This window comes from Aethalodelphis obliquidens, unplaced genomic scaffold (genome assembly GCF_003676395.1).
Source record: "Aethalodelphis obliquidens isolate GAN/ISIS:26980383/991018 unplaced genomic scaffold, ASM367639v1 scaffold17, whole genome shotgun sequence".
NCBI lineage: Eukaryota > Metazoa > Chordata > Mammalia > Artiodactyla > Delphinidae > Aethalodelphis > Aethalodelphis obliquidens.
In genome coordinates this window covers 15,805,509-15,829,740 of record NW_020837961.1, presented here as the reverse complement: position 1 = coordinate 15,829,740, position 24,232 = coordinate 15,805,509, and the positions used below count along the sequence as shown (strand labels likewise).

Below are 24,232 nucleotides of genomic sequence, written 5' to 3'. Positions count from 1 at the left end.
CCACAATGAATTGAAATTATTTTTGATTAAAACAGTCAATTTTTTTTAAAGTGATTAAGAATTGAGAAAAAATGTCTTTTATTAACCCATATAAAATTAGTTGTTAATCCCATTCAGTATACTTTTCATTTCAGAAGTTTGATTTGGGTCTTTTTTATATCTTTATCTCCTCATCATGTTCATCTTTCTTCTACCTTATTGAACATACGAAGAATATTTATAATAGATATTTAATGTTTTTTGTGCTAATTCCATCTTCTCATTCCTAAATGTGTTTGTTTTCATTGACTTTTCTCCAGTTTATAGGACATATTTTCCTGCTGCTTGGTAGAACATTCTCTGGTTGTTTTCACTATTCACTGTATATAATCTGTGGCTTGGTTTCTGTGTGCTTATATGTGTGTTTTGATTGAAATCTGTATCTTGTTCTTTGGTTGCTTACCCTGATTTGGAACATTTCAACTGCTGTCCTGGGTTTCTCAAAACTTGGCTTCCTTTTAAGGATTTCTGTTATGGTCCTTGTGTTGTTTTCTTTGTTTGTTTGTTTTTGCTTTGGGGTAGCAAATTCAAACCATCAGTCACTAAATTAACACCCAGAGTTTTAACATCATTCATGAAGCTTTTTCTAATCACCTCAGTGTGGTTGAGAACTTCTCTTTTTGACCCTCTGGGCATTTTTTAGCACTTCAGATATTTTTCCATGTTTAAAATTATTTTAGTACTTTTCTTAATGCTTCAGTAGGTTGTTGCTTTTTAAGGGTAAGGTCTGCATTTGACTCACCTCTTCTGTGCTTTAATACCCAACACAAATAAATGACTTTTGATTTCAGTTGCATTTTAATACATGAAGGCCTCAAAAGAAACATTATTTCTGGTTTTAAAAATATATTATTAGTCCAGGTTAGCAAGCTTTTAAACTGTACTAATTATCACCATAAATCTGCATAGTGTACATTGTCCTTAGTTGTACAAGATTCTCACAAGTTTTGAGTCCTCACTTTCATTCTTTTATTACCTGTTGAATATAGCTGCTCTATTTTCTGTCATTTTTTCTTTAGTATCTATGCTGATTAAACTATGCTCATTTTCTTGTTACATTTCTTGAAAATTTTTATCAATCTTTCAGCAGACTAAATCTGTCTACTAAGTTTTCTTACTGAGTATGTCTCTGCTTGTATCTTGGATTTATAAACCTTTGTTTGGGGTCAGGCAGTCAAGAAATATTTACCGAGTGCCAACTATGTACCAAAGCGAGGAAACATATTAATTACTTGCCGTAAGCTCACTCTAAATTATTTCTATCTAGGCTCTGCCTATAAATTCATATATGCTATTCTCTATAATTAATATGTTTTTCCAATATATAAAACTATGATCTTCTGAGGATGAAAATATTTTATCAGTTAAATAGAACTTCAATTTTCATCTCAACCAAATATGCTTAGAAGAAAAAAGACTTGTTTTATTTTCTTTAGATATTTTTTCTGGTGTTTAGTAAGTCCAGTTCTGTAGGTTCTTATATTTAATGTATATTAATACAAATTATGCTCTTACATAAAATTTTTGAAATGCAAAAACTTCTGTGGCTAGACATTAGTTCTAATAATACAGTCTCAGCAGTTGAGGTTACCATATGATTTTACACATTTTGAGTGCTTTTTCTCTGAAATTATCAGAATCCTGTCTTATCTGCCGGTGATATGATTGTCTTTCATAGGTGGCTATGCACCATTCCTTTCTTTGGCTGCCAGAGAAAGTACTTTTACTGTTGCCTTTAACACTGAGAAAGCTGTTCCAGGTCACTATAATGTTTCAGAGGTGCAGGTAAATTTATAATAGTTACTGTAATTGTCTGAGTTAATAAAATTCATACTTTCTTCCTCTAATAGACTAACATGTCCTCTAATAGACTAACATGTCATTTGTCATATTTTATTTTCCCTTCATATGATCTTCTTTTACCTTTCAATCTATATTTTGCAATTAGAATAAGAGAAAAACAGATGTGTTCACTGTCGGTTGTCTGGTTGGGTGTTTGTCATTAATCCACATATTCTATAAGACATAAAACATTGTTACATGCCTCATAGACCTTGAGATTCCTGAATGGGAGAATAGGACTACTGAATTGATTAAGGCCCATGAAAGTTGTGCAGATGGTCAAAATATGTAGAATAAGGATGGCAACAGAGTGAAGGAATTGGTTTGTGTGCCATATTCTAAAGCTATAGCTATAGCCATTGTCTTCTATTTCTCAAGAGTCTGTGACCAGAATATCTTCACTCTTCAGAAACAGTGGTTGTAACTCCAGTCTTTATAACCGTTAATATCAAGTTTTCCCTTTTCATGTAAATTTTGTACTCATTCATAATGACTCCTACTTGACCCTAGCAGACCTTTATCTCCCCTGTTGGAGGCCCAGATCAAGTCATTGATGCCTTAATTTTTACATTAGATTTTCTCAGTTATTAATGGCAATGATTCTACCAGTTAGGGGTTTTTGGTTGCAAGCAATAAAATGGATTTTTAAAACAGATACTAGGTTTATCATAGATTTATAGGTAAGGTACTTGGGTGGCTCATAGACTTGAAGGAAGAATTGAGCAGTCAGGACTCAAAGAAGGATGGGACTAAGATAATCCCAGGTATTTCGGTAGTAGGAACTTCTGCATCATTCAATGGGAAACTGCCATTAGATAACAATTCTATAACTTCTTCCACTTTTTATGTGTGACAACACTCACGATTAAAATCCCCAGTAGGGAAAATCTGATTGGTCCAGTTTTATTATGGACCCACACCTATGATTCCTGGGCCAGGGGTTCCTGTGTTTAGAAGCTCCTTTAAAAATCACAAAATATAGGGGAGGTTTGATTGGCCCAAGGGTGGCAAATATGCTGTTATGAGCAGATAATAGAAGGGATACTGGACAGATAAAAACAATAGATTTCCATTATTTTTCACCCCTTGACTGCCTAGTTCTCTCTCATGCACACAACATACACACACTTCTTCCCATATATATAATTTTAAAAGTGCAATTATTTTATGTATAATTTTCCGTCCCAGAAGGAGCCAAATTAGTATCTAGCTACTGCATTCAAAGCTGGTATTACAGTGTCACTGCTAAATGAATCCTGGGTCTCTAGATTTAGGCTATTTCTTGTTCTTGAATATTCCTGTTTCATTATTCTGCAACTTATAGATTCGATGGTAAATATAACATGAGCTATTATAAAGAACTGGTTAGGATTGTGGAGCTAGACTGGAGCTAGCTCTAGACTACCTGGATTCAAAATCCATCTCTGCTGCTTACTAGCTGTGAGTTTTAATCTTAACCACTTAATCTCTTTGGGTCTTAGTTTCCTCATCTATTAAGTAGGGGTAATAACTTGGTAGGCTTTTTCTAAGGATTAAATATATTAATAAGCATTTAGAATAGTGCCTTATTATGGTTGGCGCTCAATAAATTTTAACCATTATTTGTGTTGCGATTTTATAATAGAAAGGGGAAAAAAATAGAGGGAAAATGAAAGTGTTGTATGAAGCAAGGAAATACAGGTGGGGACCTGTTCTGTTTCTGTAACTGATCACGAGGCTACAGGTAGCTTAAGATTTTTCCGTTACTCATTCCATGTTCCCCATGTCTTCAGCAAGAACTTTATCCAGTAGAGTTCTAAGCTTAGTGGGATCACCAGACTCTTCAGATCTAAGGCGTCTCAGCTCTTGGTTCTTAGGCTTGCTTTTTAACCTTTAAATAAACTTGCTCTTAGCATTTTCACTGGCTTACTTAGTAGGCTCTGCAGGGTGTTCCCTATGTTCCATCCCACCACACTCCTCTTGGCTCTCATTAGTCCTGTTTTTCTGTCCGGGTCAGGGTTAATCACCCCAGCCAGTACACAAACCTTATTTCGTTTTCTGCTTGGTAGCATAAAGAACCTGGAATGGCCAGTTGGTGGTTCAACTTCCAATTCAGGGAAACATGTCTTGCTTCTCCGTGGCATCTTAAAACTTTCAGAAAACTAGAGCCTAAAGCACAAAAAGCAAAACAGTAAATAGTGGGACATTAGACTTAATCGTTAGAAGTGTCACTCCTGCCTACACTCCATGGCTCACAGACCAGACCAGCATATTATGGGTATATGGGCTCGCTAGTTCTACCAGTATTTCCCTCATTAAGCCTGATCTGTAACTCCAGTATTCCAAGAGGAAAATGTAATAAAAAAACAGGTAGATTTCAAATTTGTTAAATGTGACAGGTATCAAGATGTTGGAGTGTTATTTTATTTTATTTTAAAATTTATTTATTTATTTATTTTTGGCTGTGTTGCGTGTTCGTTTCCGTGCGAGGGCTTTCTCTAGTTGCGGCAAGCGGGGGACACTCCTCATCGCGGTGCGCGGGCCTCTCACTGTCGCGGCCTCTCTTGTTGCGGAGCGCAGGCTCCAGGCGCGCAGGCTCAGTATTGTGGCTCACGGGCCTAATTGCTCTGCGGCATGTGGGATCTTCCCAGACCGGGGCTCGAACCCGTGTCCCCTGCATTGGCAGGCAGATTCTCAACCACTGCGCCACCAGGGAAGCCCTGGAGTGTTATTTTATATTAATACTGATTTTAGTCAGTTCCTGTAAAATAATATAAAGTGCAATTTAGATCAAATTTTATTTTATTCCAAATTGGGTACATTTCTTGGATTTCAAGAATAAGAAATTAGGAAGTGTGCTTTTTTGTATAATAGATGATCTAAGAAAAAGAGTTCTGGTATTCTCTACTTTTCTACTTAAAATTATAAACAAGTGCCAGGAGATGATTGATTTCCTTTGTTTAAAAAAATGACTTATTACGTAGTTGCTGTTGATTTTTTTGTAGTTTTAGGCTAAATTCTTGCAGAACTTTTAGAAGTTCAAGAAGTGTGAATTTATCATACTATTTGAAAAATAAAGGGCATTTCATTTTTATTTATTTATTTATTTTTGCGGTACGCGGGCCTCTCACTGTTGTGGCCTCTCCCGCCGCGGAGCACAGGCTCCGCGGCCATGGCTCATGGGCCCAGTCACTCTGCGGCATGTGGGATCTTCCCGGACCGGGGCACGAACCCATGTCCCCTGCATTGGCAGGCAGACTCTCAACCACTGCGCCACCAGGGAAGCCCAGGGCATTTCATTTTAAATAGCTGAATTAGGAAACATATTTGTAATGTGACATGGGTTACATATTCTGTAAATAATTAATATATTAGATAATAATTAAAGGGATAATCTTACTGGAAATTAATGCATGTATTTAACAACTTATCTTTATACTTTTCTTTTGGAAGCATAGGTTGACATGTTGCTTTCTATCAGAAGTTAGTTAGTAAATATTATTTGGAGACTTCACATGAAAGTTTAAAAAACCAAAAATGTGGGTTGTATTTGTGAGGGCCCACCTCCACTGCTAAATACCGAATACTTGAAGCTTTTATAAAAGCAGAATATTTGGGAGTTGAAATTCTTTTCCCCTATTTGGTCTCCTCTATTTCTCTCTTCCTCTTATGGTTATTTCACTTTGGCTATGGTTGTGGCCATTATTCACAAGTTGGGGTTGGGGATATAAGTTTTGCCTTTATAGCTCTTGCCCAGTTATAGGCAAAACAATTTCCTTTGTTCCTTTAGCATATCTGAAGCATGTTAATTTTTTTCAAAAGGAAAAGAAAAATAGAAAGGAGCATAAAGGAAATTTGCTTAGTAGAAAAGAACATAAAGGAAATTAAGAAAATAAAAGAAGCAGAAGAATCAAATTTGCAAAGTACAAGCTTCTGATCCTTTGATAATTAACTTATTAAGTCACGTAATTTGTTTTGTTCATATCCTGTTTCCTAGGATGATTCCCACTCCAGAAGTTCAGTATAAATGTCACTTATGTTTTCTGGTTGTCTTCTAGTTTCAGACCTGTTTCTGCATGGCAGATACCGTTTTGTTCCTTGTTACATGAGAATGGCTCTAGATGTGGGGATGTCTTCCCTGGGTCCAGATAAATAGTTTATTTCTTATTTCTCACTAGCTAGGCCTAGGAATAGATGTCCAGATTAGGTTTGATTTTTGATTGGAGAGATACATCTCATTAGAGCTGAATGATAGTCTATCATAGGTGATACAGTGCATGGCCTCACACTTCATATGAGACTCTGCTTCCTGTAGAGCTGAGAGATTGCTGACAATATAAAAATTCATCAAATAGCCATTGCATATAGACAAAGCACAGTTCTCAAGAAGTACTAAGACCATTGTCTCACAGGTTTTTATATAAAATGTATAATTACTTAGTAATTAATTTTGGGTCATTTATCTGACATATGAAAGTTCCTTTTGTAACCATTTGTAAAATAGAATTGGTAATTATGAATAATCTGAAAAAATCCTGGTTAATTTGTACACAGTTAAAAAAATCAAATTGATTTTACTATCCTCGGTTGAAGTATTCAATATAAGTTCAAATTGCAGTTTGAAATGTCAGATCGTAGAGACTATAGTAATGGCTTGCAAAGAATGAAAATTTGAGGAGATCTTTTCTTTTCACATGATTTTATTATTTAATCTAACTTGTTAATTTTTTTTACAAAATCATTAGTCTACTCTTATAGATCCAAACTCTTTAAACATAAGAATTGTGATCTTATTAAAACAGTAATCAAGTAGCTAATTGACTATCTAATTTGACTCATTTTTTTAAAAAGACCTCTTTTGTGTATTTCTTAAAAGCTGAATAAAGCTGAATAAGATGCAAAGTAAAGATAGGCTCAGTTAATAGTGAATGTGAACAACTGACATGTACACGTCATGTGAAAAGGCCTGTTGGTAAATCAATAACAAAAAAACCTTATCTGATCAATCAAATGCCAACAACTGTTGGGTTGGCCAAAAAGTTTGGGTTTTTCCATAATAGCGTACAAAATCCCGAATGAACTTTTTGGCTAACCCAATGTTAATATGAATCATCTTTGCAATGATTGAACTGTGACTGTTTAGTGAAACTAGTATGATGGAATTTTATTTGAATTAACTGGCTATTATCCAGTTGATAAATTTCAGATTCTAGAGAATCCAGATATGTGACATGGAGAGCCATGGACAATTCCTCCCAGGACTCTTCTCTGCAATAAACAATGTTTAAAACTAATCTGAGCATAAAACCAAGCTGTTGCCAATAAAACTGTGTAAACATCTCTGGAAATGACCAAAATGTTATTCATGAAAATAATTAATCCTAAACAAGCTTGGAAGATTTGCTTTTCCCCTCCAATACGAGCATTTTTAGCTCATTTCTGAGGTATAAATTCTCCAGGGGCCTGTAAACATAAGCATACACTCTTTATTCTTGCTTCACAGCTTTGGAGATTCCTTTGTGTTTGATTCCTGTTTTAAAACTGAGTGTTGCATTCTCTTAGAGTGTTCAAAGTACAGTAAATTTTAGTTTGAGTTCAGCATTAAAACTGACAGCTCTAATTGTCATCCTTTCTTATTACCCTCTCTCATTAGACAGTTGTCTTCAGTCAAGAGCCTTAACTTTCTCAGGCTGAGTTTTAAAACTATTAATATTCATATTAATATGTAATATTTATCAAATAGGTATTAATTTTAAAGTGTTTCTTTTAATTATTTCATTTTTTCTCTACAATTTAATATAATATAAAAGGAGGCCAAAGTCTACAAAACTGGGAGAAATGTTTTAAGAAGTTTATTTCAGATGGTCCAGGGCCAGCAAGCTATGATCAGTCTTATCCTGGAACGTTAGCTATGAACAGAAAAATACTAGAGGCTAAAGAGCATCTTCAGTCTGTACATGCTATTTTGAATTATGCTTCTAAGGCCTTTTTTAAAATTAAAATAAAGTAGAAATGGTTTACTGTTTTATGTGATTAGTACATTTAAAAAACTTACCATAAAAATTAGTAGGTTTATTAGTATCCATATTGTAGTTTATAATTAAATGGATATTTGATGTTTATAAACTTTAGTTTTTAACCATGTTAATATTTGACTTCACTTCTGCTTTTGATAAATCTATAATATCTCTTCTAATGTCTGTGGTGAACAGAAAGTAAGGGAGATTTAAAAAACTGGCTGAGTGGTTTACCTCTCTATATAGAGGAAACTCCTGTGTAAGTACTGTTAATAATACCGTGAAATTTGAAACATGACTCCTGAAATAAATAAGCTCAAAATTTAGATGAGAGAGATAATGTAGATCATTACTAATGCAAGATGAAATGTGACAGGTGCTAAGTGAATGATCATGTGATTAAATGTCATAGGAATTTAAAGGAAGAAGATGTATTTCATAACAGCTTATGGAAAAACCTGAACGAACTTTTCGGCCAACTCAATGTTATGAGAGAGTCTAATTTGTAGGGGATTTATAGAGGAGGTTGGCCTTGAAGAATAGGGTTGGAATATGCATTCTAGGCATGGAGGACTACATGAGTGCAGATAGAGAAGTGGGATCTTATGGAGGACAATGAGATTATTTTGACTGGAGTGAAGAATTTGTGTAGGAGATTAGCAGGTGATATGTTTGGAAAGGTACATTGGTGTTATATAAAGAATAATCTTTACACCAAAAGCCTACCCCTTTGAAATAATTAATAAAATCTAGCAGATTTTGGTCATAGTTTATTTAGCATAGTTACCTCTCCTCTTTCCATAACAACTTCACATAGCTCATATTAATTAAATTTTAATCAGTTCTTTGTTTAGGAGGATATATTTTAGGGCTAAGTACTCAGTTGAATAATGTCAGTGTAATGACAATAAGGTTAAGGTTTATAAGTACACTTAAATATCAGCTCTTTCATGTGTGTGGACAAAGTAAATGTTCATTTACTCATGAAAGTGTTTGTCAGACATTTTTTGAGTAACTATGTGAACCAGACAATGCTAGGCACTGATAATACTTAGAAGATAAATCACTGCTCCCTGGGATCTATAACTTTAACAGGGAAGTAATGAATGGAATTCAGCACAAAACAGTTGATGAAATGCTATTTTAATAAACATTTAATAAAAATTTTTACTAGTAGCCCCAAGTAGATAGTTGTTGGAGGGAATTAGGGATATCACAAACTGGATGTTGAAGAAGCATTCACTAAGGTTGGGGCTACATTTTGGAAAGTCTTGACATCATGCAAATAAGTTTTGAAAGTAGTGAATGGAGGGGAGGCCATTCAATACTTTCCTGTTTTAATTTGGTAACCAGTCTCTTAAGTATCACTGAAACTACTTAATAGTTGTCTCTAACGATAAAAAAAGTGAAATTCTGCTGGTGATAGTATGTTTATGACACAGTTGTATATTGGGCATGTGTGCAGTCAACTCTAGCATTTATTTATTTATTTAAAACCTACAGAGGATCAATATATTCTTTTTTTTGATAGAAGTTGCAGACTCTATTTATTTTTATTTTTTAATGAATATGTGAGCTTCCCTTCATTTTTTCCTTGTTGGTTATCTATTTTAAATATATCTATTATAAATATATTCTTAATAAGTAATTTTTCATATTACTACATTATTTAAATGCCAGTATTTTATTTGATGTATTCTATACTGGTATTTCTAATATATGTTATTCCTTTCTGTTTTTACTTAAATTATAAAATGTTTTCCATTAAAGGAAATTTTGAAAAAAGGATAAGCACCTTAAAACTTCTGACTCTAACATTGATAATTCTGTTGATTTTTGCATAGTTCTTTTCAGTATCAAATCATATATGTATATGATTTTATACACTTACATATAATTTTACATAACTTACATAGCTATAGTAATAAATTCAATTTTATATTTTAAATTTCCATTTAGCATCATATCAGACATTTTCCTTGCTACATGGTCTGCAAAGTTAGGATATTTATGCAGGGCACCAGTAAGATGAAGGTAAGTCAGGAGCTGGAAAGGAATGAAGCCAGAAAATGTTACAGAAAATATAAAGTTTGTTTTTACCTGGCAGATACTATGATAGCATAGCACACATAAGCACTTTGAACTGCTGATTGCTGATGTGACTGTAGGAATGAATGCCTGTTTTTGGAATCACTCATGCTTGCTATACTAAGCAAGATAAATAACTGAGCCAGGTGAGAGATTCCTTATCTCTAAAAGTGGCTTTAACAGTAGTTTATATTATGGTTTATGTTACTATTTAATAGTAGTTTGGTTAAATCTTGGTTTATATTATGAGGTAAGACTTGAATTCACTCTTTTAAATTACTTTTACAGGCAAACATTTTTGGTTTATATTATAAAACTCATAAAGTCAATATTGAATAGTTGTCTTTTAGTAAATTTTAATATTTGTTTATTCATTCCTTTTCTTGTCTTTGAGTAAATAATATAATTTTTTTTTTTCTTTTTACAGAAAATGTCAAGGGCACTTACAGTTTCCAGAAGTGTTGATGTTCCTTTGATTCCTTCTTGTGGACGGTCATACGGTTATCGTATTAATGAGGATGGCAGTATCACAAAATATTTTCCACCTGCTATTGACAGTACACTAGGTCCAGCATACTATAAACCTCAATTTGTAAGTATGATACATTTCACACTGACAGTTGGAAGACTGTTTATGATTATGCATGTTCTAGTTAATGTAATACTAACTGCAGTAACAGATAGACCCCCGAATCTCAGTGGCTTAATGCAACAGAAATTCTTTTTTTCCTCATTCATATGGACATTTCTTGTTGATAAGAGATGTTCCTCCATGTAGAGATTCAGGGACACAGGCTTATTCCATTCATGTTACTGTCATCTCCAAAGGCCTTGGTGTCCTCTGTATCCAGCTGGCAGAAGGAGAAAGAGGACAGAGAACTGGTAGTGGGGGTTTTTTGTAGGCTAGGCCTGGGAGTTAAATTTCAGGCACATGGACACACTTAACTGCCAAGGAGCCTGGGAAATACAGTCTAACTGTATCCAGGAAAAAGAGGAAATAGTTTAATAGTTTAAGCTTAGGCTTAAGCACCTTATGAAACCATTTGGTTTTTGGCAATAGGTATACTGGGGTATTTTGGAGTCTTAGATACTTTGAATTGTTTTTATTCCTAAAATATTTTTATTATAATTAATATAATTGCACATAGACCTGAACAAACATAAAAACAGATAATCATGTACCCACCATCTCATATAACACATATTAAAATTTTATTACACTCGAATTAGCTATATTTTAAAATAAATATATTATTACAATTATTACCCTACCCAATTTCCCTCCCTCCATTCTTTTCCCTTTGCCAAAGTAAACAGTAAATCTTAACTACATATAAATAACAATATGTATTGTTGTATGATTTAAAACATTTAAGTAAATGTTATCATCTGGCATGCAGGTTGCTTGCTATTTCACTTAATGTTATATTTTCTAGATTTAGCTATATCAATATACTAGATCTAATCCATTCATTTTTTCCAATTAGTGAGTTTCTTTTTAAAAAAAATAATTTTAAATTTTGAAATAATTTCAGATTGATAGAAAAGTTACAAGAATAATACAAATAATTCCCACATACCTTTCACTTAGATCCTGCAGTTAACAGTTTATCACATTTGCTTTATTATTTACCCTCTATATTTATATTCTTATTTTAATTAAGCAATTTCAGAGTACATTTAAGACATGATGCCTTTACTCCTAAATACTTTTAATGTAAAATTTCTAAGAACAAGAATTCTCTTTTATAACCACAATGTAATTATCAAAATCAGAAAAATTTCATTCATATAATCCTATTATCTGATCTGTAGATATTTAAAAAATATTACTAATTATCTCAATGATAGTCTTTAGAAAATGACCAAGAGTCCCATCTGGTATTACAAGTTGCGTTTAGTTGTCGTGTCTCTTCAGAGTCCTGTCATTGGGAACAGTTCTTCAGTCTTGCTTTGTCTTTTGTAACCTTGACTTTTTGAAGAGTACAGGCTGTTTATTTTGTAGAATATGTCTCAGTTTTGGATTCGTGTATATTTTATCATGATTAGGATGAGTTTATATATTTTAGCAGGAATGCTACATAAGTGAAGCATCCTACTCAGTGTATCACATAAAAAGGCGCAGGATGTTTACTTATCCCGTAGTTAGTGATGTTAACTTGAGGGGGTGTCTTTTGGTTTTATCTACTGTAAAGTTACTAGTTTTAAAAATTTATAAATATTTTGGAGAGGTTACTTTAAGAATGAGTAGATATCCTATTCCTTATCAAACTCTCACCTATTAGTTTAACATCCATTGATGATGCCTGAATCAATTTTACTGTGATGTTTATCAAATGGTGGTTTTCTAATGTTATATTTTCTTTAACATATTTTTTGTTGGCACTTTACTTACTATAAAGAACAGCTTTATATTCTTTTCCATTTATGTATTTATATCAGTATGGGTTCATGAATTCCTGTTTTACTGAAAAGGTTGTAATTCACTACTCTCACTATTTATTTTGAGGTTAAAATGATCTAATATTTGACCCTTGGGAGCCCTTTCAGTCTGCTTGTTGTGTCTTTTTGACATATCTCCATCATTCTTTGAGCATTTCTTTATTTTATGGCACAATAAAATGTTGCAGGTTCATCTTATTTTTTCCGTTGCCAGAATCATTGGAATCAATCATTTCCTCAAGGAGCTCTACTTTCATTTACTGGAGAATGATTTTTCAAAACAAGATCAGTACACTAGGTACATTTGGGGTATCATTCCTTCTAGGCCATCTCAATGGACAAAGTTAGAAATCTATACTTTTTCTTATCTGTCTATTAAAAACTTTGAGCTTATATTGATATCTCTAATTCCAGTTCAGTGCCACATGTTTATTCTTGTATTTCCTTTTCTGTGTTTGATCTCCCTTCTCCCACAGTGAGAAACCTGGTTCCCACTATACTCAGTATATTTACTTACTTGCTTAATCTTGTAAAACACTGAACGTAGTTTCAGAATTGCTAACCCATCACTTCAAAAACCAGACTTGAGAAGGTACAAAGCTCTTAACTCTATGTGACCTTCGGGAAGTGAAAGCTAAGACAGACTTGTAAACTGCCTGCTTGAGTGTTGAAGGTGTGTCTCAACACATGCACAGTGCACCTCTGCAAAGGTTGAAGACCTACTCGTTCAAAGCATTAAGAAAACCTCTGTCCAACGATTACCTGACCAGTCAGCTAGCCAGACTGAGACTTTAGTGGACACACATGACAGAGAATACAGAATTTAGAGAATTAGTCCAGAAATCACTAAACAGAAAAACCCACAATAAACCTTTGGGTCAGGAGGGAGATTCTGATTTTTAGAGTTGCCACATTATATTACCTAAGATGTCCGGTTTTCAACAAAAAATTATGAGACATGCAAAAACAACAACAACAGAAATATGGCCCATACATAGGAAAAGAAGCAATCATTAGAAACTGTTCTTGAGGAAGCCAGGATGTTGGACTTATTAGACAAAGTCTTTAGATCAACTATTTTAAATATATTCAAGTAAATAAAGGAAGGTATGTCTAAATAATTAAAGGGGAATATAAAAACAATGTCTCACCGAACAGTATCAATAAAGATAGAAATTATAAAAAAACAACTACGTAGAAATTCTGGAGTTGAGAAGTACAATCATGGAAATGAAAAATTCTCTAGAGGGATTCACTAGTGGATTAAACTGGCAAAAGAAAGAATTAGCAAACTTGAAGACGAGTCAATTGATATGCAACCTGATGAACAGGAAAAGAAAAGTATGAAGAAAAATAAACATAACATCTGAGACTTTGGGGACACCATCAAGCATACCAACGTATGCATAATGAGGGTCAAAGAAGGAGAGAAGAAAAAGGGGGCAGAGAGAATAGTTGAAGAAATAATAACTTGAAAACATCCCAAACTTGATGAAAAACAGTCTACACATACAAGAAGCTCATTGGATTGCAAACAGGATAAATTCAGAGAGATGCACACCTAGATATATCACAATCAAACTGTTGAAGCCAAAGACATTGAGAAGTCTTGAAAGCAGCAAGAAAAGTGACAAGAAATCCCCAAGAAGATTAACAGCTGACTTATCAGAAACCATGGAGGCTGGAAGGCAGTGAGGTGATATATTCAAAGTACTGAAATAAAAAAGATTGCTAATCGAGAATTCTATAACCAGCAAAACTATTCTTTGAAAATGAAGACAAAATTAAGACATTCCCAGATAAACAGAAACTGATAGATTTTGTCTGTAGTACACCCTCTAAAAGAAATACTGGAGTTCCTTAGGATGAAATGAAAAGTTCATTAGAGAATAACTCACATTCTGTTTAAAGAATTAAAGTACAAAGGTAAAGGTAAATAGACAGGCTGGTATTTTACTTTTAGTTTGTAACTCCTCTTTTAAATTTCTATTGATTATAGAACACACTAGAGATAATACATTTTATCTTCAAATACAGGTATTTGAAGACCTGATAGACTGCTCCATACTATAAAACTTACGAATAACCAACTTACCTCTGATAAAATGGAGAGTAAAGATATTGTAAGTTATAGATATGTCTCCTGTTCACACCCTTAGAATTCCCATTTCTTTCTGGCTATAGGGTCTTTTATCCCAGGAGTATTTTGCTCTCCCTGTCAATGCCGTGCCTGGTTTTTCAGGCCTTGACTATCCTATCATCCTGTTAATATAAAAATAATTAGTTTTCATCCACAGACAGTGCCAGTATCTTAGGTATTTGAGTAAGATATGCTCAGAAGAACAATGGAGATAACTCTGTAAAAATTACATTGAAGTTAATGGAAGTCCTGTGGTCTAATATCAGTGTATTCTGTCCAAGGTAAAGGACAATTACAAAAGGTAGTGTAATGGAACTGGACTGCTTGTGTTTATTTCTTGGCTTCACTACTTAATAGTTATTTGTCTTTGGCCAAGTTACTTAAGGTCTTTGTGCTAAGTTTTCTGATCTAAAATATCCTGGGAAAAACTTTGGTTTTATATATTGGACTAGTATTTCTTTTTCACAGTAGTCATTGATCCTTGGTTTCAGCTTAAACAGCTCTCTGTTATTCTTAACTTAAATCCCAAAATGTTATTCTTGCTTTAAAATTATATTTTTTGTATATGCTATTTCTTTGTTTCAGAATAATGTATCATCCTTTAAAAGGCCAGAATAATGCCTCCAAGCTAGATGTGCAAAACTTTTTTCATGTATGAATAAACATTACTTTAACATATAAAATTTGATTTCTTTCTGGCTACATTATTATTCATAGAAGAGAGAAATAACAATAAGAAAATTTATTCTACAATTTTAATAGGTCCAATTTGATGGCCTATTTTAGTAATTACTGATTCGATCCAATTTGTATTTATTAGAATAAAAATCTAGATCAAATTTAAGAGAACATGTTTGTAAAAACATAGTTTTACGTATAAATTAAAGACGTAGTGGTTAATATTCAAGAAGATTCAACAAAGCTTAATTTGAATTGTGATATTTTCTGAAACCTCCATCTTGAATTTGAGAGAAAGACTAGAGGTAGGGTAGCAAAGATCAGTAGCTGAAGGCTTAATTTTCTTATTTTTTCCTGCAGGGGAAAATAAAAACACAGGTGCCTCACAGACTATTATGAAATTGATACTGTAATAATGTTAATTCAAGTATTATCCAAATTTCTGGTAATTCTATGTATCTCTTTAGCTGCTTTTTGAGATAATACTATATGTGGGCTCAGTTTCCAGATGTGAACATTAATAGAAAATTGAGAAAATAATCCAACAGATAGGTAATTATTGTGATTATTCCCTGAACTGTTGAAATAACATCTGCTGAAGGTATCTTATGTAGCTTAAATATAGAAGCAACTCTGAAATTACAAGTTGTATAAGACTCTAGCCAACAAATGGTAATTTTTAGCTGTATTTAATCTGTAAAGAGAAATCCTCTATATAAATTATTTTGTATAACATTTTGAATTAGAAAATTTAGCTTCTCTGTCTTTTTCAAAAGAAGAGCTCAGGTAACCATTAGAAGTCTGCTTTTCAGAGGTGGATTTCACAAGCAAAGTTTGTGGTTGGAATTATGACACTGACGTATTTGCTAATGATAACATGCTGGGAACTACCTGTGTGCTGCCACAGTGGAATGCAGTCCATTAGTGTTTTGAACTGCCACGCTTTGGGACTTTTAATTCTTCACAAATTCTGTTTCCACACTTAATTATGGAAAAGACATGAGAAGAAAGTTGCATAGCCCCTTCTTCATTGATTTCACTGACAGTGAAAGTAGCAGTTAGCAATTCTTCAAGTTATATTACATCATTCACTTAAAATAATGCACCTCCGTGCTGAGTTTGCTTCAATTAAGTCATATTTTATTTGCTAATGATTTTCCAAGCTTGACGATGACCTTGTAGATGGTATTGTCAACACTTCTTGTTTGTTTGTTTTTAATATCACATCCCTTTATTTTTGAATTTTACACAGCAGGTTCTTATTAGTTATCTATTTTATACATATTGGTGTATATATGTCAATCCCAATCTCCCAATTCATCCCACCACCACCACCCCAGCTGCCCCCACTTTCCCCCCTTGGTGTCCATACGTTTGTTCTCTACATCTGTTGTCAACACTTCTTGACATAAGGAGAGTGTGATTTAGAGTTGAGTACGTCAATTTGTTCCTTATTTTCTATCTGTATTTTTAAAAGCCTTTTAAATTAAATTTCCAATTGAACATTTACCTGAGAACTGTAGAGGTTAGTGAGTTAAGTAGTTCACATGGTCTAAATGAAATGAATTTCAGCGTATACACAGGAAGAGGATTTTGCTGGTGTCTTGAATGGTGTGTGTTTATGTATGTGTGTGTGCATAGTCTTTCTGCTGGATTACCTTAAGAATTGTTAAACAGTTGACCTGCAAAATCACAATAATTAACCTGAGGAAAGCTTCTTAGACATAATTCTACTTGGATATAATTTCTCCTGAAATGCTGTATAGAAGAATTACTATAAAATTGTAACATACTTTTTTAGGGTATAAAAATATGTTAAAGATGATTTGTCAAAATGCTCTGTTTTAAAATACTGATTTTATTTTTACAAATCTATAGCCTATAGTAAATCAATATATTAGATATGCTCCTGCCTGAAATATAGAAAATATCTGGCATATCTAACATGGCTATATTTATTATATAAGAAGAGAGTTCTACATTTATTTCATTACTTACTAAGCCTAAAATCTTCACAATTATGAAACGTTGTTTCATTTCTAAGTAAAAATAAAGTACGAGTGAAAAAATTTTCGCTTTCTGCCATCAAAACTGTGTATGTACTTTTAAAATCCATGCCTCTATTAAGTAATTTCATTTGAAAGATGGTCTAGAACACTTATTTTAGCAAAACAGTTGCATGGCTGATCATTCTTTCCTTTCCTGAAGCTCTGTGGGGTACAGCAGTCTTCAGAGCTGCCATTGACCCAAAGGAATGGGCTGCTTTTCAGCTACTCTAGTGGTTGCCATGGTTTCTTCCAGGACTCCTCTACTACCATCTGCTGCTCTGCTGGACATGTCAGTCTGTGCTATTTTTCTGTGCTGTTCTGCTAGTTGTTATGGTGTTTGTCTCTGCACCCCAGACCCAAAGCCTTTGGATGATCTGACTGCCTTATTTCCTTTTGTGTTACACTCAGAAGTGCTAAGGCAGTGTATACCCTATGCATTAGAGAGATTGGTAGGATAGCCCTTTCAATTTTTATTCATAGCTCTGTTCCTCCTAGGACTGACAGGGGTCTGGGCTTGGGGATCATATATCAACTAGACAACCTATTTATAACAGTAACAACAATAATAATAATATCAGTGTCTTACTTTGATTTGGTGCTTTATAGTGTTATAGCTTCATAGTGTGTTAAAGCTGATCAGTGAAGAGGGGAAATACCTCTCTGCTCTTTGTGTTGTAGTTCATTAGAAGGACTCTGCATATCGATAAGCTAAGTGCATTAAGACCACTTACAGTGCTGGAAATATTCCTGGTGGGAATAAGGATTAATGCTTTTTATTTATGTAACAAGTTTTCCCAGGCTTTATTGGATTGTGGGTACTACAGAGAGTCACAATTATGTCAGTAACTCAAATATATGTATGTTGTCTCCTCTTGTTGATGTGGTAGACCTCCAGCCTTCCTCAAAGTTCCCCTTCACGGGCTTCTAGAAGGGCTGTCTCAACTATGCTTCTGAATAAGTCTGTTTCCACTGAGACAGCTTCTGTTCCCCCAGGCAGTTCAGTCTCTTGCCAGATGGTGCTCTCTGCTGGGCATTTCCACCCATATACTCCATCAGAGCGAAAGCTGCGTGATGAGCTGAGGTGAAGCTGGCAGGGATACTGCTCTTCTCTCTTTGTTTTATACTCTATTAGATAGAATGCTCTAAAAGTAGTATTGATTTTTACCAGTGTTTTAATGAAATGTCTTTTAGATTTTTATCATAGCCCTTTTGCACTCTACAGAACACAGGCATAAATCCAGTGGGGGATTATCTGTTAGAAGGCAAATTCAGTCAACAGAAAATACTCAGTAGTTAGCATTGCCGCTCTTTTGACAGTAAGATTTTCTAACTGGGTGTGGGTTACCATGATTAGCTGCTTCCTATAGGAATAGTTTTTGTGTTCACCTTCTGGTTGATTTGCTCTATTCACTAGACGTTCCAAAGTGTGTCTGAATCTTATTTGGACATAGCTAGTAACTCCCTGTTTCTGTACCCTCAGCTGCAACATCCTCCATCACCCAAGCAAGAAACAAACAAGGAGATTTACTAAAATTGAAGCAGGAGAAACCTTTAGAAAAACTGTAATTCAATTTCTCTTTGAGATTGCCATCTATGATAAAAGAATCAACAAAGGTCCCATTTCACTTCATGCAAACGTCAAAGTTCTGTCAGAGATTGTGTTGGCCCCTGTTTAATTCTTTCAGGTCAGGTGGTGTAAAAGGGAAAGTTTAGTTGTATTGTGTTTGTATTTTATAATATTTGAGGGCTAGTTGTTAATGTTAAGCTCTAGGAAGTAAAAGATGTTTTCACATAGTAGGGAATTTTAGTGCTGTACCAGCTTATTTTTGGATTTTGTTGTGCCATCCCAAAGCTTTCTAGAGTGGTGCCTCTCTAACCAGGAAGTCTGTCCTTGTTAGGAGACAGTGGCAGTGCTTTCAGTTTTTTTCCAGCCATCCATGTCAAGAATGGAATGAGTTTTTGCATTCTTTCATCACTTCGTGTAATGGCACTGGTGCAAATAAATCTGTAAGATTATTAGTAGTTTTGAGAATTGCTCCCTACTCACTACCCATGAGTCCATCCTTACCTCTAGTTTCTGTCTTTCTGGGGATGTTAATAGGGTTCAGCTGAGGTTCTTTTCACGTGCAGTGAGATCTTTTTCCAGTTCTAGTCTCTGCTGTACTATATTTTCCAGAAATTCCTTGAAGTGGAATGTGAATGATACCTTCTCTTAGTTTCTAGAACTAATAATTTACATCTATTTTATACGCTTCTTCTGAGATTCTGGTGGGAGGGGGGCAGATGTGGGTTTGATTCACCAATCTGAACTGGAATTATGCTTTCTAATCATTTAATTGCTATTTATTTCATTAATATTGTTTATAATGGTAATTGAGAGAGATTGGTTCCACTATTCAAGAATAGTAATGGTCACCTAGAACAACTGATATACTGTTTTATGCAGTTAAACTATCAGTTTATGTTACTGGGATTTTATTCAATATATATATTAATTGGTTTAATAATCCATGCCTATTTTAAAGCTATATTTTTACAAATATGAATTAAAAGTAAGTGAAATAGACTAGAGTTACCATCAGATAAAAAAGTAAGATTTTATAAATTTCTTAAATGATTGCTCAATTTAGAATGTATTAGGTCAACACAAGAATTCCTATGAGATGCTACTGTTCGTGTTTCATACTTTATTCTTTTATTAGTTTCTAATGAAAGCATGTGTTTTAACTTCTCTAAAGTGAACTCTTTAGTGAGTCATGCTTATTGTATGCCTGTGAAGGAAGATTATTCCTGATTTCTTTTGTCACAAATGACTTCTTTGGTATTAAAGTACTGATCCTGACCTCAAACATTAACTATGAAATGATTTGGGGGTAGTGTTTAATTTTTGTTATATATTTGTTACTCTATGAAAACTTTACATGAATATCTTCTGCACTTACCAGGTGATTAGAAGTTATGTAGCATCTGTTGGTAATGTTTGAATTTTAATTTCTTAAAATTAATTTCTACTTAATTAAGTCATTTTTGTTAGGCTTTCCCATTCCCTAAATCATGCAATTCTGCCCTTTCTCCCCTTTTTAAATGATGAGGAGCTAATTTTCATTGCCCTTAAGATTTTAGACTGTTGAGTGTACTGCCAAGAGCAAAGTTGTTCATATTGGTTGAGGATATACTAAACTAGAGGCCCTTCTCTGGGAATCCTGGATGACTCAGGAGTGGGATGGGGCACAGAGTGATACTCTTGAGATGTATCAAGGAAGAGTCTAGCATTTACCAGTGGAAACTCCTTGACTAAGGCTACCCTTGCTTTAGACTTAAGTAAAGTTAAACATTGTTTCATAATTTATTTAAATTGTCTCTCGTCTTCACTTTTTTTTTTTTTGGTGAGGATTTTTCCAATGTAACTTTGAAATACAAGGGGATGCATTTTGGCAACTCTTTGGGAAGACTAGAGTTACCTGTAAAGTCAGGGCCTGGTCCTGGACAGTATGATATAACCCAGTAAGTAAAAAAATAGTATATCTTTACTGTAGTTTTTGACTATAAATATTCTAATAATTTAGACTAGGTTATGCTGTTATGAAAGGAAAAATCAGTATGAAAAACTTCAAGAAATATGATATTTTAGAGTAACCTATATGAAAACCATTGCTTTTCTGTCTGCCAGATCCTGTGCTACCTGTTTTACATGTATTAATTCATTTATCTTCACAAGTCTCTGTGTAGTTACTATTGTTATGCCTATTTTATCAGTGAAAAATGAAAGGGTCAGAGAGAATAAATAATGTATTTAATATTATGTAGCTATTAAGTGGCAGAGCTTGACGTTGACTGAGGCCTTTTCGGTTCTACAGCCCATGTATCTAAGTACTAAAATATACTGTCTTTAATTACAAGATAGAGAAAAGATCAGAGAAAATATAAAAGAAGGTGACCCAGGACTCTGCATCTTGCTCCTGGCTCTGGTGTCCATTCTTTTGACTACATGCTGGATTTAGAAGGCATTCTCAGTATAAGTCAGAGCCATAACATTAGGTTGAAGGTAGTATTTATGAAGTCTAACTAGGAAATACATTTCTTGTAAAATAATTCTTTCTGTCTTTATTTTCTCCTACTCTTACAGTAAGGTCTTAGACATGAGTCCATGGAAAGCAAAACTGAGTGACAGATATGTTGTTCTCAGAATCTATTGCTGCTTTTCATGATTTAATTTTTAACAGGTTCCCGTTTATCTGCCTGATCCTTTCTCTCTTATAGGATGAGTTTTCTAGCAGGAAGGCCCACAGTGATTACCTATCCAATTAATTTGCTGGACAGATTCAGACACATCTGTATACCAGCAGTGGACGTAGCTTAGGCTCTTACTTAAACTCCCCTACTACTATTCATTGAACAAACATTGTTTGAATTCTTGCTATGTCTTAGTACTAAACTTAGTAACTAAGAATAAAAAGAATAAAACATGGCCCTTGTTTTTGGGAATTTATACCCTATTCTATTGTCCTTTTCATTTTTTCACTCTCCTAATTTGGGTGATATGCCATGTATTTTAATTTTTTTAGTAGTTACACTAGAAGTTTAACATGTATATACAGCTTAATGGGATCTAAATTTAATCTTTGTCATTCCAAATAAAGTCTGTCAAATGCTCTAACTCTACTCATCCCCTTGACATAATGCTTTTGTTAGTATTTTACTGTTATCTTTTTCTTCCAGTTTGGCTGGTTTGCTTTCCTATCTGTCTGCCTGCTTGCCTGTCAGTTTTATTGAGGTTTAATTAACATTAAGCAAAATTAACCCTTTTTAGGGTATGTGGTTCTGTGATGATTGTTTTCCATCCATTCCACTACACGTCTAACTAAGTACCTCAGGCATGACCAGCACTCTGTCTAATTCTATTGCTCTGATTTTGCTTGATAGTTTTTTCCTGACAGTCCTTTTTACTTCTCCAGCCCTGTCCCACTCCCATTCTCCTCCTATTTTTTTTTTTAAATAAGTGTCTGTCTGACTTTATTTTTTATTTTTTTGGTCACACCGCACGGCTTGTGGGATCTTAGTTCCCCCACCAGGGATTGAACCCAGACCCACACCAGTGAAAGCATGGAGTCCTAACCACTGGACCCACCAGGGATTTCCCTCTTCTCCTTTTTTTTAAATGTTTCTTTCTCTTTGATCTTTGTTATTTCCATTGTTTCTTCTTTCCTTCTGTTTGTATTTTCACTTTTGCTAGTAGGAATGTATGCATATAGATTGCATTCCTAACTGCATCAGATATTTCATCATTTCCGTAATTTGCTCTTTGTTTTTGCTGCCTTCACTATCTTTTATTTGGCCTTGTCTTGGTTCCTTCTGGTAGTTGATATTTTCTACCTTTTTTTTCCTACTTTTTGTTTATTGATTGAGTCATAATTATTGTGGATTTGATATGGTATAAAAATGGAAATACTTGGGTATTTCGAATGGAAAGATGAGCTCATAGGTTTCTTTTTGGGAAAACACAGACCTAAATGATATGTGACCCTTTTGATATCCCAAATATAAATTTTTTATCCATAAAACTATTTTAGGTTTTGAAAATATGTTCATTTGTTGAATTTTGTGCAAAAAAATCAATGAAGTCAGCATTTGACAGTGAACTGAGATGTTATATGCATGTTTAAATCATAGTAATGTCTAAACAAACAAAAAGGCAATTATGTAACTTAAACATTTGTTTTTATGTTTTTATATTACCTTTTTTTTAAACCTCTTATGTTCCGTATAGTTCACTGGAAGTGTTTAATATGACTTTTTTTTCAAATTCTTTTTAAGAATTAGAAAAAAGTAACCTATTTGAATATAATAGCTAACAGTTATTGTATACTTACTATAGGTTTTGTATGGCAGTAAATACTTCACGTATATTATCCACTTTAATCATTACAACCTTGAGAATTGGTTAATACTATTTCCAATCATAGATGAAGAATCAAATCTGAAGTTTAGAGAGGGTGAGTGATTTGTGTAAGGTCACATAGCTAGTAGGTGGCAATGTTAGGATTCATATCAGGCTATCTGACTCCAGAGCTTGGGCTGTTATTCACTGCTTACTTGGTTTATTATTCTTACTTGTGTAAATTTCAATGAAAATAAGCTTCCCTTTCATTTTCAAAGATCTTTCTTTATGCCCTTTTCCTGATTGTTTTATGATATAAATAGCATTGACTATTTTCCCCTTATTTTAGTTAATAGTTGAAATACCAAGTGATTTGAAAATTTAAAGACCTTTTATGGTGAATAAACTACACGGGAAACTATTTTTGGTAGCTTTTTATTTAAATTCATGACATAAATCCCACATTTTGTTTTCTTTTTGGAATCATTATTAGAATATGTATATTTTAATGCTCTGAATTGGAAAACGCAGATCTAACCAATATAAATGAATAGATCTGACAGAGTTTAGGATATATTGGCCTAACACACCCAGATATCTTATTGAATACTTTTTAAGCAGGAAATGGTATAAAAATATTCTCTTAACTTACATAGACATTTATATATTTGAAATTGAGAATAATTTTTTTCTGAATTTTCTAAAGGAAAAAGGCACTACATTATGAAAATATTAACATCAAGAAAGATCAACAGCAAAATCATTGTTCAAATCTCCCACGACTTTATGAAGTAATAATATTGCAGGAGGAAAAAAAGGTAAGTTGAAAAGTAACTGTTTCATCTACTTCCTAGATTTTAAGGTCATTGAATCTTATTATCACACAGAGTACTCTTCTACTGTTCCTCGTAGGTAGTTGTCACTCTGAATTTTGTGGAAGGAACTGAGGAACTGTGTTTAAAATTTCCTTCAAGTTGATCGCTGTCTCTGCTTGAACACCTCTTGTGATAAAGAACTCAATACCCCTGAGGTTTCTTGTTTCAGTAGTGGACTACTCTGTTTCTTACAATTTCCTTCTTAA

At 33.8% G+C, this 24,232-nt stretch overlaps 1 long non-coding RNA gene across 1 annotated transcript in view; it reads left to right on the top strand.

The window, feature by feature from the left end:
* The window catches only part of LOC113625979 (uncharacterized), a 29,940-nt gene extending 5,976 nt beyond the window's left edge, over positions 1-23,964 (top strand). Inside the window, exons 2-3 of the long non-coding RNA XR_003434977.1 lie at positions 10,393-10,557; positions 23,858-23,964. This is a non-coding gene — a long non-coding RNA (uncharacterized LOC113625979). The remainder of the gene's footprint in view (positions 1-10,392; positions 10,558-23,857) is intronic.
* Positions 23,965-24,232: the final 268 nt, after the last annotated feature.